General features: G+C 33.8%; 1 pseudogene; it reads left to right on the top strand.

Annotated features, from left to right (window-relative positions):
- Positions 1–4,411: 4,411 nt before the first annotated feature.
- Positions 4,412–5,295, top strand: LOC116133491 (annotated as a pseudogene).
- Positions 5,296–13,862: the final 8,567 nt, after the last annotated feature.

Genomic DNA, 13,862 nt, shown 5'->3' with positions numbered 1-13,862 from the left:
GAAAAAAGCGCAAGTACAAACAAGAGAGGCCAATCTGAAAATTGATATATAATCTAAAATCTTTTTAAAAATAAAATTTATTTTTATGGGCAAACACATACCACTCATGTATTTATAAGTTAATGTTGTGCCAGTCACTTCATGTATACCGCCATCAAGCAGGTTAATTTATGAATGAATGAAGATGAGACATCAAGTAGATCATTCTAATTTGGAATCCGTCAATTTCTATATCATTCATTGTTATTGTATTTGTCTCATCTGTATTTCAAGGTGTCAATTAATTGAATAGATATTTTCTCTATTCGAAAAAAGTCTTCAACTTACTATTAAATGAAAGTTGTTTTCTTGTAGCCAAAGCTGAAGATATAACACAACAGTTGACATATACTCCTTATCCATATCATTTCATCGTCACCATCTAATCTCTTACGTAATTAAGGAGCTTAATTACAAATGATAAACCTTGACTCATTCCATTCCATTCCATGCATGCATGGATATATTTCCCAACTTTTTCATAGAAAAAACATACACTTGTCATCTTTATTTTTCAAGTGGATACTTTACGGCAGCCGTTGGAGGAAGACAACTCCTTTACACCTCTCAACTAACACATGGGGGCTGACCCTCTCTCCATAAATATAATATATACAACAAAAAAGCCGTTACAGTAGTACTACTGTAGTAGTATTATTTTCCAAATGGGTATTAATTATATTCAGAGGTTTAGTGAAGCAAAACTGAGTCACGGCTTTGCTTAATGATGAAGCAACCACTACCTGCTGCGGTGTTTCGCCAAGAGGCTGAAGTTGATATTGAAATTGAATTGATATCTCTACGTGTCGCATGCCAATGCCAATATCATTTCTCCACTGTTGTAAATTTATCACCAATTTTTGTTGCTTATTTTCCTTGTTTTTTCCACTTCTCATAAATAAATAAATGCCTTTTTGACGATACATAAAGTTTAGATAGTCTTCTGATATGTTATATGAGATCAATTGGTATCGTTATAGGTATATCTTAAGATAATGTATTTTAATTTACATAATAAACGCTCTTGACGTACAACACCTTCAAATGTTAGATTATAACTAGGGCTAGAATTCCAAATTCAGTCTAATCACACTCATGTCTTTGTCATATGTCAGACCACAATCTTTATAGAATCTTGTTATGGTTCAAAAGTCAATTATAATTAATTAGAAGAGATCGAATTGGTTGAGATTTACATTAAACTGTGAAAACATTCACATATACTATAGAGGTGACAAAAAAGATTGGAGACGATATTCAATATAAGTTTGCCATATATATTATTAATTAAAGCTAACTTAATTAGAAATTACATCAAGAAAGATAAAATGGGGTTTCTTTCAGGTTTCACTTTCAATTTCAAAAGCATATAATAAAAAGTAATTAATAATCTATGTTTATATTAATTACTCCCTCGTTTCTATATAAGTGTCATTTTGAGTTTTTACACAGTTTTTAAGGAATAAAAAGTGTGCAGAGAATTGACTTTTTCGGTGAAAAATTTGTTTCTCACTTTGCAAAACGTGTGTGAGACGTGAAATATTAATTAAGAGAGAGACAAATGTGAAGAGAGGAGATGAGGGGAAGGGAAGATAAAAAGAGAGAGAGGAGTTGGGGAGGGAAGAAAAAGGTTGAGAGAGATGAGGGAAGACTGAGAAGAAGGTGGCATGAAGAAAGAACGTCGCTTATTTTGAACAAATTATTATCCTCAAAACGACACTTATTAAAAACGAGGGAGTATTTGCAAGCTTAGAAATGTTGTCTGTGCATTCACACTTGTATAATTAAGCTAATTTATATTCTTTTAGAACATGATGATTATGATCAAATGTTTATATTCTCTAGAACAGTGAATTAAATACGATTATAAACTAGTTGCTGCTGTGGCATCTATTTATTCAATAAAAATTGGTGTGTATTATTATAACTTAATTAAACCCTAATTAACCAATTGTCTTTTCTTTCATTTTCAACATTCAATCTGTTAAATCAATGGTTCAATCCTAAACATCTTTTCTTAGATTCTTCAATTTCATGCAGCTGTCGATCAAATAAAGAGACAGTAGAGCCTAATTAATTTGAATATTAGTGATTAACTTTGTCATCAGCCAACCTTTATGGATAAGAAAATGTAGACTAATCCCGTACCATACCACTTTCTTTCTCATTCATGGAACACTGAGAATTACCCATAAATCATTAGCCCTTCAAAATACAAAGTAACATTAACTTAACTGTTCAAATTACAATCAAATTTTTGCTGAAGCATGGAGGGAATGTGGGCTCACTTAGCACGCGAGAGGTTCGGGATCGATGTCCCCTATCTTCATTTTGTTGTTTGTGTCATGGAGAGATCAATGAGTTAAAACTAAAAGACAAGAAAATGGGCCACATTAAAGTACTTTTCTAGGTTGTTTTCACTTTCAGGTTTTGGTTTTTCTGATTTCCAGTTGAAAGAAAAGGAAGTAACACAAGAAACAACAAACAAACCACTAGATAGTTTTCGGATACCAATAAAGAATCCAAGATTACGAGTAAAGTGCAATGCTACGTGATCTCCTTCAAGCCACTTCTACTTGGTACCCTGTTACCCCACCCAGTCTCCATTCTACCACAACTTTTCTCACATAATTTTTAGAATCCAATCTCATCATAAAATGGAAAATCAAAATGAAAACTGCAGCATTGTTTTTGGTGTGACTGACCTTTATTTTTTATTAACATTCAACATGCATTATGCCGCCGAGGATGACAATGTTATACTGAAAAATAATTTAATGGTGGTAATGAAAAGAACATGGTATAAAAAAAAACAAGAAAGCCGTGAAATGAGATGAAGGGTAATGGTGAAGACGGTACTGAAAAAGCAATATAAAGGGAAATATGTATAGTATTGAAATGGATGCAAGGCTTCTCGTTTTTCTAATCAATCATAATATCCACATGCCGAGGGCAATAGATATCGTATAGTAATGATCCATGTTGAGTGTTGTGTTCTTGGTCTTATCAATGTAACAACTTCATACATCATCTTCTACATCACCACGTGTTGGTGTTGCATTTCTCTCACCTATCTTTATTCTTTACCACTCTCAACCTTTCTGCAGCTCCTCAGATAACATTGAATGTGAACTCATAAATATAAGGAGTCAGTCAAATTTGCCATTAAAGATACCTTCACAATTTCACACTGCACACTGTTTAATTTCAAGTTTAATGATGGTCTACAAGAACTAACATTATGATCAGCATCTCGTAGAAATGGTCGGTTCCAAACATGCTGCTGGATTGGACCCAAGCTGGTTTGGTCATCTGCAGTAATGGAAATTCAATGCAGTGTGCACTTCAAGCCAGGATTTTCAACTTTATGTTCTTATTATCTCACCTCGACATTAAATTGGATACTTGGAAGAAAATGAAAAGGGAGATTTTTTTTTTCCCTTAAGGAATAGTAATTATGGTCTCTCTTTTCTATGTGAGATAATTATAGTCATGATACACTAACTTCACCTTAAATAATCTTTAAGTAACTTCACTTAATGAAAATTGAGAATTTTTTTCAGAAAACAGCAACGTGGTAAGACGTCCAAAAAAACAAGATATTTATGCTTAATCTTGAAAAATATCTCTTCTTATGATAATCATTGACGAACGAAATGGATAGTTATTCTTAATCACAGTAATAGGTGAATGAAAGAAAAAATTTAAAATATTAAATTATTGGATAATTGGATAATCTCTCACGGAAGTGTGATGACTGATAAAATTGTCCATATAAATATTTCTAATAGAAAGTGTCTAAGCATGGAGCAAGTAAAAATTAAAAGAGCCGATGAGAAAGAAAGGTGTATACTGTGGCGAAAGGAGTGAAAGTAAACAGGGAAACGGTCGCTGCGCCCAGTTGTGGGTTAGCTAACCTGCAGAAAGCAAAACCACTTAACTGTTTCTAACCTTAAAGGTGGAATCTTTGAATGTAGGTGATGAATTCCTGTTCCTAACACCCTCAACAAACACAGACAAGTTCAAAACCACGGGTTTGAAGAAAAGTGGCTTCGGTTCCTTACACAGAAACCGCTTGCACCTGGCTGTTTAAGGTCCCCACAGCTCAATTTGTCAGCTGGTCGTGACGTTGCCCAGGGGAGTTCCTTTTTGCCTCTTCAAAATCTATATATTCCCCCCTTACCAGCTATTTCCACACTCAAAGTAACTAACCTCGACCTCTGGCGCTAGGATCTCTAATATACAAACAAACGCCGGCCGCTAAAAGTTTGTCTTCATAATTTATACAATTTGTCTTCTAAGGTAATACAATATCTCTTTCCCCTTTTTGATGCCTTGATGCTTAAGTTAAGGGTGCTTCTTGTGCAGGATCATGGCACTTCTTGAGCTGCTCTTGGTGGGTTTACTTTCTTTAGTATCATCTGTTTATGGGAATGGCGAGGGATGGAGTAAGCTCATGCCACTTTTTATGGTGGGGGTGATGCCTCTGGTACAATGGGTAAGTACATATTGTAGTGCCACCTAAATATAACCCGTTTGATAAAAATTCTGAAAGAAATTAAATTGTTGACGGGCCTTTGCAGGTGGGGCTTGTGGGTATGGGAATCTATACAGCCAGGGATATGGAACAAACACAGCGGCTCGAGCACTGCACTTTTCAACAACGGGTGAGCTGTGGAGTTGTTTCCAGATTAGGTGCGCCAGTGATCCTAGTGGTGCTCCCTGGCTCAAGTGGTCACTGCCACTAACTTCTGTCACCAAACAATGCCCTCCCTAAAATGCCGGTGGCTGGTGTAACATCCCCAGCAACATTTTGACCTCTCTCAGCCTGTCTTTCAACGAATTGCTCAATAACGAGCTGGAAGTACCCGTGGCCTATAGAGGTCACCATTTTGAACGTTGTAACCAACTCAATTTTATATATATATTGCTAATTGTAATTTATAATGCAGGGTACCAGCAGAAAGAGGGAGGCATCCGGTTCACAATCAACGGCCATTCTTACTTCAATTTAGTCCTGATAACAAATGTTGGAGGTGCTGGGGAGTTCATGCTGTTTCCATTAAAGGGTCAAAAACTGGTTGGCAACCCATGTCGAGAAAACTGGGGTCAAAATTGGCAAAGCAACACTAATCTCAATGGACAAAGCCTCTCTTTAAGGTTACAACGAGCGACGGCCGCACTCTGGTATAACAATGTTGTCCCGGCGGGTTGGTCCTTCGGCCAACTTTCAGTGGCCTACAATTCTCTACCTGAATTACACCATAAGTCAAAGCAGTTTCTAGTATAAATAATTAGTGGTGATGTCATTGTGTTGTTTTGGGGGGTGTGAAAATGGCGAAGGCTAATTTAGAGATGGCTCTTGTCGTTTATATTTGATTACGGGGGTTTCTGATCTGCTGTGTTTTGAATAGGCAGACGGAAACGGCGGCGGCGGGCATGCCACCACCGCCACTTTTTGGCGAGTTTATATATACATTGGCAAAATGTAATCAGGCTGGCCTTTTTCAGATGCGTCTTTAATTATGGTTCAGAGATGTCATGTCATCAATAACAATAAAATTTGTACTAGTTTCTGTTCACTATAACCTCTCTGTGTTTGTTCCCGGCACCTAACTAATTGCGGGGATTTGATATTTCACTTTATCCTGCGCCCGCATTTGATTGTTTTACTCGGAGAGCAGAGCACCTCTGACTAAATTAGATGGTTTCTTTACCTACGGTTATAAATTGAAGGAAGAAAAATTGGACATTAAAAAGTGTGTGTACACACACAGACAAAACTATATCAAATAATAAAAATATTTTTCGATCAATAATAATTTACATTAATATATAACTATAATTACCTTGATTCAAATTAGCTTACTTAATTCAACGACAGATATTTTAATGTTAATTTTGAATAATATATTAAATTATGTTCAATCTCATCAATCTACTATGGCCTGCCAAACACAATCTGAAGTATTTTAGTTATTACTCTGTTTCTCTCAAAAATTGGTAATTAAGTATATCTAAAATCAAAAAGTTTCAAATAAATATTTAAATAACAAAAAAATAAATCAGTGGGACTGCATTTTTATAAGATATAGAAACAACTTGGTATGTTATTCATGTTTTTGAAATAGATTGTAAACAAATTTGTTTTCAAAAAAAAACTAATTAGATTAAGATATATAATTGTTAAATATACAAATTTTAAAGTAAATATAAATTTATATATATGCAAAGTTGTGTTAGATAAATTTAATAATTGTACCTGTATAATTATTAATATCAATTATAGGTAGATGTCATTAAATTATTCATCAACTTGAGAAGATCACCACCTTGTAATTATATTTTCAAGATCACCACCTTGAACATGATAATATTTTGCGGACATGTCTTTGATATTCAATGTCAGTATTTGTAGTGAATCATGTATGATATTTAATATCACTTGTATATCAAGATCATATATTAAAATTAAATATTATTATAATTCTCACAATTTTCTGTAATTATTATTTCAAGTGCATTGCGGGGGTAGTTTATTATATTTTTTTTACTTATTATTGGTTTTTTTTTTTTTGTGTGTTTTAAATATATATTTTCTATATTGAAGTTCAATTTATATTGAATTGATAATTAAAAAATAAAAAATTAAATATCCATAAATTGAACTCAAAGTCTATATCATCATGGTTATTCTCATATATGTCAACATTGACATATGCAACCAAAGTTTAAAACTTTGTTAAGAAAAGCAAAAAATTTGCAGGATAACCCACTATAAGCCTATAAATCAATTAGAGAAAGATAAACCTTATTGAAAAATGTGAACTTTTAAGCAACAGACTTATAGAGCCAAAGGAAAAAACTATTTTGATTGTTGATAAAGAAGTGAATTATTTTTATATTTATTTTAGAAATTAAAAAAAAATAGAATGTTGAGAAGAGAACCAATAGAATAATAACAACTCCGACAGTATAATTGAATGCAACTTAATTAAGCATTGAAGAAGTCATGAAGATAAAGGTCTGTGACACAAATCTATTTGCTGCAAATAGAATTGACCATCACTATAGCAAAAAAAGCATTTGATGATAGCATCCTAAGAAAGACGGTAATTGTAAAACCCACAACCCACAAATCAAACAACAAAATAATCCAAAAATCAAAAAAAAGAGATAGAAAAATCAATTAAAACTATATATCAATATTTGTTTTCCTTCGTCATACGAACCCAAGAAGTGGAGAAGAAATCACAAGACACAGTTCTGAAAGAGTTTCATTAGCTGGCTGGGAAACTTAGGAAAGATGAAGATGAAGATGAAATCACAAGACACATTTTTTTTTTTTTTTTTTTTAAGTATGGACGGCCGTCCATTACAAATGGACGCACGTCCAAAAGTAATGGACGGCCGTCCATAACAGATGGACGCCCGTCCCCAATATTTATAAAAATTTTTTATTATATTTTATTTATGGACGGGCGTACTTTAAATGAGAACGCCCGTCCCTTGTATATGGACGCCCGTCCATATAATATGGACGGACGTCCATATGAGTGAATGGCCGTCCAAATTTGATGGACGGCCGTTCACTAGAAAAAAATTGTAAAAATATTCAAATGTGCGTTACACGTAGGCCGGTACAATATTTCGGTGCAAAAATCCCGGTGTCCGTAGCATTATTGAAATAACAATTATTAAGCCCCATGAACAAAGGCTTGGACGCCAAATTGGACCCAATTAGGGCTAGCAAGAATCGGTCTTTAATTCCTCAAACTTGGACTTGGGTTCAATCTTGTTAACAATCTTTTTGGATCCCTCTAAGGCATACTCGATTTCATGCATTGCTTCCTTGGCTTCAAGTTCTTCAATTACGCTTGATAAGGCACGTTGCATCTTTTTAGCTTGACTCCTTGTGATGGGGTCCATCGGAATGTGAAGAGGATCTTGTGCCAGCTTTATGACAACAGATGGTCATGTCCTCATCAATACCCCTATAATAAAACATTATATGATCCAAACGGTCTCAAAGAATTAAAAAAAAAATAATGATGGCTAGGGTTGGTCAATTTCCCACTCTCTTTTAGGATGGATTCTTACTTTTGAGATGTGGATTGTCTTTTACTCTAAAAGAGTGCATTTGGTTCGGAGAATGTTTTATTATTGAAAAAGTAGGATTATATCGGCTTTATGAAGAACTTGTGGGATAAAAGATGACTATTTGATTCACGACGCTTTTAATGGATTGAATAAAGTTGCTACTAAGGCTACTTATTGTAGTTTGATACTTGGTTTTAACAACTGCAACAAGGTAGATATTGCCGCTAGACTTCTTATTAAAATGCAGGAAACGGGTCACAAACCAACTTGAGGATTTTTCCGAGCTGTTATTCGCTGTTTCTCTAACATGGAAAATGCAAAAAAGCAATTCCTACAGTTGCCGGAGATGCAGTTGTCTCGTCATGCAACCAATTCAGAGACCTATAAGTTCTTCATTGATGGAGCTGGGCATGCTGGAATGCCTGAGCTAGCTAAAAAAGTATATGAGATGATACAGAGAAGTGGCCTTGAGACCGATTTGGATGCTAACGTTCTAATATTGCAGAGTTATTTAAAGAGTGAAACAATTTCAGATGCTCTAGGTTTCTTCAGTGATTTGCGCCAGAAAGGAAAGGTCAGGATAAAATTGTACAACGTTATGATTACTGGTCTCGGCAAAGCCGGTTTAGTAGACATGGCATTCAAGTTCTTGGTAAGAATGAAGATTGATGGACAGGCTCCAAGCAATGAATGCTACAAGATTCTTATAAAGCTGCTTTGCTCAATTAAGAAATATGATATAGCGGTTCATGTTATTAATGGCATGGAGAAAATTGGAGGAGATGTTCAGGACACTTAAGACTCTCAATATTAAACAATTCGTGTAATGGAATTAGATATTGCCTTGAAGTATCGTTTAACAATCTTATCTTTAGATTTTTCACCTAGCTTAGAAGTTGTTAAAGGTCAAATGCCCTAATGCCTTTATTTTGTTGGTAATATTAGTTTTTTTTGCCTAATGGAGTTTATAGTAAACCTGAGTATTCTTTTTTGGGATAAAACATTGGCCGTCAACTATTTAAGTTTATTTTTAGTAGGACATAAAAATATTATAGTTTTATTATTCCAAAGTATATAAATGCAAATTTATTGAATATTAAATTCCTATCATATTAAGGGATCAAAATAATCAAAGTTTTTTTTAGGTAATTGGTAATTATAAAAAGAGTAAAGAATTACAACCTACGAACCCAAAAAAGCACGATCCTAAGCAAGCAAGGGACGCTGCCTAACAAAAGAAAGCAAGAGAGCCAGAATGGACACCTTTTACACACCCCTGAAATAGCCAAAAAAAAAAAAAAAACGATCAGGATGGCAAACCAAAAAGCCTTTACTCAGCCAGAGAACAACAATATCCACAACACAAGACAACAAAAAACACTTAGGAGCAGGAGCATAGAACCCTAGATACAGCACAAAAAATCAGCTGGAGATGAGAATCAGTCACAGCCCACGTTGCACACCCACAACAGTAACTCCAAGCAACAACACAATAGCAAACATGACACCACAGCAAAAAACAGCAAGAACAGCCACCTCCTGCTGGAAAAAAAATAGCAGCAACAGGAGAGAAAAGCAGTCGCGACAATGCAGAACCCCAACCGCCAGTCCCTTACCAGCCACACAAACCCCAAGAGATGGGTCTGCAACAGCACACACACAAGACCCCAAACCAAAACATCACCCCACACACCAGGGAGAAAAAAAACTGAACAAGATCCCTTCCTCTAGAAACATCCATGTCAAATGCACCATGCAACAAACCAAACAACAGCCACACACCCTCCCACTGCCCACCCGCCATCCGCACCAATAACACACCAACAAAACACAAAGGCAAAGCACCCCTACAAATACACCCTCGACCAGCAACAACCTAGCATCAATTCCCAATATTTCCCTTCCCTAGATACTCCCTAGGGATTGCCCACCCTCCATAGCTTTCCGAACCCTAGCTTGTCCTTCAAAAGGCTATAGAATGATTGTATTGATATATTTATAAAAAAAAAAAAAAAAAAGTTACAAATAAACAAACCGTAATAATTAATTTTAGATCTTTTTTTTTTTTTTTTTTTTTTTCCTAAAGGTATTGGGAAAAGTCATTTTATATTACAAGTCAATGCTAATATTCACTATTTGCAATAACTATATTATATAAATATTTCAATATATTTCGTTAGTAAAAGATTTTTGCTCAACTTTACACTATTAGTTAATACAATTTATTAATGCTTAATACCATACACAATATATGAAAACTTTTGGTTGTGATTCTAAAATTTAAGACTTAAATTCTCATTAATAAGATTCGAAAGTCTATTTTCACAAAATAATTTAAATTATGTATGGTTTTCTTTTTATCCAAATTAATTAAAAAATTTGTTATTTGTTATAAAATTTTATTTGAATATTTATAATATATAACTTGATATAATAAGAATTAGGCTATTGTAACTCAGTATTGACCAATATTTGAGACACAAATTCATAGCTATTAATTCAATGTAATCCAACGGATTAGGATAAGAAGTTAGACTGATTAATTTTATGTCAACTAAATAATTTTTAAGCCATTGGATTATCATCAATTAATGGTCATGAATTTGTGTCAAAATTATATTACAATTATGCAAGATCTATTAATAAATGTTTCTAATATCCATTAATAAAACTTTTCAAGGGTTTTACAAGGAAATGTTTTGGAATAAAAAACATTTTTAAATTGTTTCTCTTAATAAATTTATTATTAGTGAGGTTTACATAGAGATTTGTGACTCAAATCGTACAAAAAAAAAATGTTAGATGGTGAGGCCCATACTTGTCTAGTTCAGGCCCAAAACCATTTAATTTTTAGCCCCTTTACGAAGTGTTCTCACAATCCTACTCTTTCATTAATAGCCCATATATATTAATACCTAGAGGGGTGTTCAAAGAAACCGGTTGAAACCGGAATCGGCGGTACCCTGGGTTTGGTTTTGGTTCCGGTTCTTACCCAGACCAATCGTCAATGGGTAGGTTCCGGTTCTAAATTTTTGAACCATTACTGTGCGGTTCCGTTCCGGTTCCTATAGTTAGGAACTGAACCGGAACCGGAACCAAGAACCGAGACTAATATAAAATAAATTAAATATTACGGGGGTTAATAAAACTTTTGTAGAAAAAGTAATGTGAATACATTTATATTTATATTTCATAACATTAAAAGTAATTGGTTTGCTTTTGAGAATCTACCTTTACAAAGTAATGGAGTTGTAATTTGAATTTATAATTTGTAATTTTTTTTTTGTTACAAGTGTTAGGTGGGGGGGTATTTGTAAGTTTTTAAAGGTTTTTTTGTCATTTTAAAAACTTTTGGGTGGTCATTGTAATTTTACAGGGTACTTAGAACCGAAACTAGAACCGTTGCTTAGTTCTAGTTCTGGGTACCTAGGAATCGGAACCGTCGGTTCCGATCTAGTTCCAAATTTCAAGGAACCGTCGGTTCCGGTTCGGGTTCCGGTTCCTTCAAAAGTGCAAGGTACCCAAACCGAACACACCCTACCTAAGATGTCACTCATAGTTTATAGATACTCCTTCGACTTGTCTACTTTATGTTGATCTAATCCTTACCTGGAATAATATCTCCTAAAAACATTCGTTAATTCACTGCTAAAACAAATGGAATTATAATTGAAAAAAAAAAAAAATTTATTCTCATCTTTGCTGATCACAATTCCTGAATTTACTCTTTTATCCTCATTTTACAAATTTACTCCATATGAATAAGAAGTGGGGATATAGGTTTAAAAAACATTTCCGTTTATAATTTCTAAAGAGGGGTTGTTATTTAATTCCCACCTAATCGCCTTGAACTTATAATCCCCGTATATATAATATAAATATAACTGGGGTGGGAAGCCCCAGTTTTTTTGAGATAGGGGCAGGGGTTGGGGCGTTTTAATCTCTGTTCTCGGGGATGGGGCCGGTGGGGTGATGCCTTTCCCCCGCCTCATATATAAATATAAAATTAAAATTATATATATTTTTTTCACTATTCTTTTATATTTCACCTAATTATAAATTATCCTACTTATATAAACCCATATTTTCCCAATTTCTCTCACCCTAAACAATTGAACAAGAACAAACTCTAACTCATATTTATGTAAATTAACTATGTTTAAACAATTAATTTAGTGTTTTTCATGTGAAGAATTAACTATGGTGTTTGGTAATGCTCAAATTATTTATGTTTATGTAAATTAACAGGGTGGGAATGGCCTCCAACATTCCTCTTTGGGGGCGGAAGGAAAATTTCTATCATTCGTAACGGGGATGGGGCGGGGTGGGGATGATTTTGAGGCGGGAATGGGTAGTGTATGAGATCCCGCCCCATTGCCATGCCTAGTTGGACTTCAATTTACCCTCTTTAAAAAAATATTTTAAGTAATTTTTCCTTTCTTTTTAAAAACTCACCTTATATAGCTAGAAGTTTTGCTTGTCTTCACTGAAACAAACGAGAACAATATCAGTAGCTAAAGTCAGCTAAGGAGAATGTGCTTCTCTCACAAAATACATTCATCATTGATGGGGCCCTTTTAGTAATTTTATTTACTTATATTGAATGAGCTTGGGATAACATTAACAGTATTTTCAAAAGGATCCTTATGTCCTTGTTACTTTTGATGGACCAGCCACCCTCTTGTGAAGCCCAACACTGTTTAGTTCGGGTCAGTCAGCTCTGATCCATACCAAAGAACATTAAAAACGAAGCCCCACCTTTTAATAACTTCTATAATGACAATTTTACTCCTATATTAAAATATTTAATTAACTCTATTTCATATTATATCAAATACTTTTGACACTCCATTATATCTTATAACTTTTTTTTTTTTTTTAATGTTATTCAAATAATTTTTAGAACAAAATAGTTTTAATGGAGGAAGAAAATTTGCAACAGGATATATTAGTTACAGCAATACAAATGTAAGTTTTAATTGTTTTACATTAAATTTATTGTATTTTTTTTCTTCAAAATAGTAGTATTATTGTATCTATATATTTTTTTTTTGTCTTGTTTAACTATATTGTATTTGGGATTATTTATAGATTTTTTTTTAGCTTTATTAATTTTTTTATGAACTTTCAATTTAATTATCCTAACATTTTATATTGGAATAACGATAGTGGGGTAATATAGTACAAGTGAAGGGACGGAAATGTCCTTTTAAAATATACAAAAAATAAATAAAAAATCTAGTTTTAAAACATTTGGAATGAAGTGTCTTAAATATGAGGCTTTTTTTAGTCCATTAGTGGAATGTCAATAACTCCACTCATGATACATTCAAAACTAAAACCTTATAAAATGATAACAATTTTATTGGAATTTAAGAGCTTCAAATTTATACCTATTTTGTACCGCATGATTATGAACAAAAGATTAATAAGACTTGCAATGTGAGAAACAACAAGAAAGAGAAATTGGAAAGGAGTGTTTATAAAAAATATGTTTTTGTAGACGGCAAAATCTACGATTGATTCGAAAGGGATGGATCTTGTGTGAAGCGAGCTACTGACAATTGGATGGACCTGCACATAAAGAAGAATAAATGTGTAGGCTCGAATGACAAGGTGTGGTGTCTGTCGTAGGCACTCCAACGCTCAATCAGTATGATTGAAGGTAATTTAATGAGGGCTAATAGCGAAAAAGGGTTTACTGTATATGTTAGGGCTAGACT

The sequence above is a fragment of the Pistacia vera genome, unplaced genomic scaffold (genome assembly GCF_008641045.1).
Source record: "Pistacia vera cultivar Batoury unplaced genomic scaffold, PisVer_v2 Contig270, whole genome shotgun sequence".
NCBI lineage: Eukaryota > Viridiplantae > Streptophyta > Magnoliopsida > Sapindales > Anacardiaceae > Pistacia > Pistacia vera.
Note: the sequence above shows the minus strand (reverse complement) of the source record. Positions and strands in the feature narration are given on the sequence as shown.